Raw genomic sequence first — 3151 nt, forward strand, 5'->3', positions numbered from 1 at the left:
TTCTGTCCACAAGGAGGCCAGGGGTGGGGTCAAGCACGCCCACCATTCCAAGGAGGAGGTAACAATTTTAACTCGAATTTCAATTCGAACCAACCCTCCTTGAGATATCTAGTTTTTGGCTAGGCTAAAATCAACGAATCTTTAAACAAAAAGCTTGCTGCCAATGATAAAATTTTGGAAGGCATAAATGCTAAAGTTGAAACTCTTTCTTCTACTCTTAAAAACCAACAAAGTTTCAACAAAATGATAGAAACACAACTGGCTCAAATAGCTGCTGCTGTTCCTGTTTCTGAGTCCGAGAAGATTCCGAGGCAACCTGAATCTCCCATTGAGACTGAAAATATGGTGTCTACCGGGTGGGGCAACCTTCCCCGGTAGACTGCCCGTACTAACCATGCAGGCAGGTACAATCTCCCGAAGAATGACACTTGGGATGGCCTAGTAGCAGGAATTCAAGAAGATCCAAGGGTCCCCATGATCAGCTGCTCAATCTTCGATCAATACTATGAGCACGCACTCTGTGACCTGGGGGCCAGTGTCAACATTATGCCCATGGTAATATACGAGAAACTCTTATACCTTGCTCTCTCCCTAACATATATGTTTGTGCAGCTCGCATACTCTACAATCCGGTATCCCGAATGGATAGCCAAGAAAGTCTTGGTCCGCGTGTGAGACTCCTTCGTCCTTGCAGACTTCGTGGTCATGGATATAGAAGGCGACCTCGGAATCGAGATCATCCTTGGGCGACCATTCCTGAGGGCCGCCAGAGCAAGGATTGACGTGGGAAAAGGAGAAATCCGCTTCTGCGTCGGAAGGGAGGACATGTTCTTTAGATTCAAACAAAGGGAAGAGCAGCGCATCCTAAACCAATAGGATGATGAAGGGCAGACACTTTGGATGCACCAGAATCCCCACCATCAAGACCTACGACCACACGATCCAAGAGAAGACATGCAAAGAAGATGTGGCGTAAGGTCGCGAGTCTTCGTCCAATTCTCCAGGACGAACGTAACAATGGTAACCAAAGCAGGAGAAAGGTCCCGCTCGTCAGACTCAAAATGACGAGCCCTTGCCGAAGGTAAATCGCTACGTATCTCATATTTACTTTTCACCATTTTGCTTTTCTTGACTTTTTTCGATTTTCCCGCTGCATATTTAAATTTACAAAACACTCATACATGCTTGAAACTTCTCTAGCATTTTTTCTGTTTTTCACATTCACAAAAATCCAAAAATATTTCTGAGCATTAAAATCCTTTGAAAAATAAAATTGAACATCTTTTCGAAGCAAAGTTTGGCTGGCACCAAAGTTCAAAAAAAGCATATGACCGTTAGAAGGGCAGTGGAACTGACTTCTCAAGTTATAAAAGGGGCCTCTCACCACACACACCACAACGGAAGCATGAATTTCGAAGATCAAGCTATGTTCAAATGGAGATTGGTGAATTCGGGGTTACATACCTGAGTGCACTTACCACCTGCATGTAGGACAGATATCTTGATATTGCTGCAAAGGTGGCATGGTCATATTTGATTGTCGATGACTCCTCCATTTTTGATGCGAGCTAAAGCAAAGGAGGACACATAGACCATGCTGACTCAGGTGATTGCAAGGCTGGACCACACACACGACTAGTGTGCAGGAACCCTGGGCCTTGGTGGCATGCTCCATTGGTACGGTGATTGGAGGCGCAAAATACGTCTCCTTTCATGTGTGCGAGTGAGTGCCAAATGGACTGGAGTAGAAAAGCTCCGGGCCAGAAAAGGAACATTCCTTTGGTGTGAGAGCTCAGGGTGCTAGAGTGGCGCCTTGCAAAGCTAGAAGCGGATGAGGACTAAGGCGAGGCTTTGCAAGCACGCGCGAGAGCAAGGATGGGCGGAGCTAGGCGGTAGAATATTTTTTCTGCTGATGTGTAAGGACATAGCTTGAGGGCATGCGCTCATGACAATCTTTGACTCGTGTGGGTCCTGCAAGTTCACTCTTACTCCCCTTCCTTGCTAACTTCTCTTCTTTTTTGTCATTTTTTTCTCCTTCTCTCTTTTTTTTTGTTTCACTCTCTCTTTTTCTTTCTTTTTTTTATAAGTAAGCCAAAGCTAATCCTTCTGTAAACTAAGATACTTCTTGAATAGAACTTGCAGTGATTTGCTCACCAACTTCCCCCACACTTGGACGGGCAAGGATAAGCTACAAAAGAAGAGTTTCCTATGATCTGATCTAGGATTTCTATACCTTCTGTTGGAGTCCTATGCACAAACGAACCTCCAGCGGTGATGTCTAGATCATCGGCCGAGTCCATGTCTAGACCATCGGCCGAGTCCATGTCTAGACCCGTGTAAAAGATGTGCAAGGATATGTCATCGGGTATAGACTAGTCTGGGCTTGACACTAAAAGGTGTGAGAATCTAGCCCAAGCTGCACCTATGGACTCCTTCTCTAATTGTTCAAATGCAAGGATGTCACCTCATCGAGAAGCTTCGTGGGATAAGTAGAATGAGAGACAAAAGGCATCTCGGATGATGAGGACATCGCTGCATCGGATACGTACACATTGAAGTCCGACTCGTCTACAACTTGGACTTCGTTTCCTTCTCGGATTCCAGAAATAGTCTCACCCAAAATGACGCCATGGCCACATATGGAGTCTGTTTGAGGAGAACTTTATATGGTTGGAAAGATAATTTTATAACCTTTCCAACGCCACTAGATTCAGGTCCATAGCTATTCGGAGTCAACAGAAATTCGCAAAACAAGTCAACGTCCAGAATCTGTCAGGGTGCTGCGCCACCTCTTTTGGGCCAATGGCCCATGTATCGTGTCAGGCCTTCAGCCCATGTTGTGGGCGCCCACCCCTGGTCGCCCCCAACCCTAGGATGCCATGTTTCTTCCATAAACTCAGTAGCTGCCGCCGCTTAGACTCGGGTTTTGTTTAGTTCTTGTGTTTTCCTTCGAGAAACAGAGATTGCATCATTGTATCTGTGGCGACAAGTCCTTATACATTGATCTAGGGCCCCTGTTCTTTCTTTCCTCGACTGTGTCGATTAGTCCTTTTTTATTCGAGTGCTTGAACCCCTCTTGTGATTCGCTTAATCCATATCTGCAATTATCAGATTGTGTGTTTACCTCTTCTTGCTTGTGTCCTTCGATTCA

Source organism: Panicum virgatum, chromosome 7N (genome assembly GCF_016808335.1).
Source record: "Panicum virgatum strain AP13 chromosome 7N, P.virgatum_v5, whole genome shotgun sequence".
NCBI lineage: Eukaryota > Viridiplantae > Streptophyta > Magnoliopsida > Poales > Poaceae > Panicum > Panicum virgatum.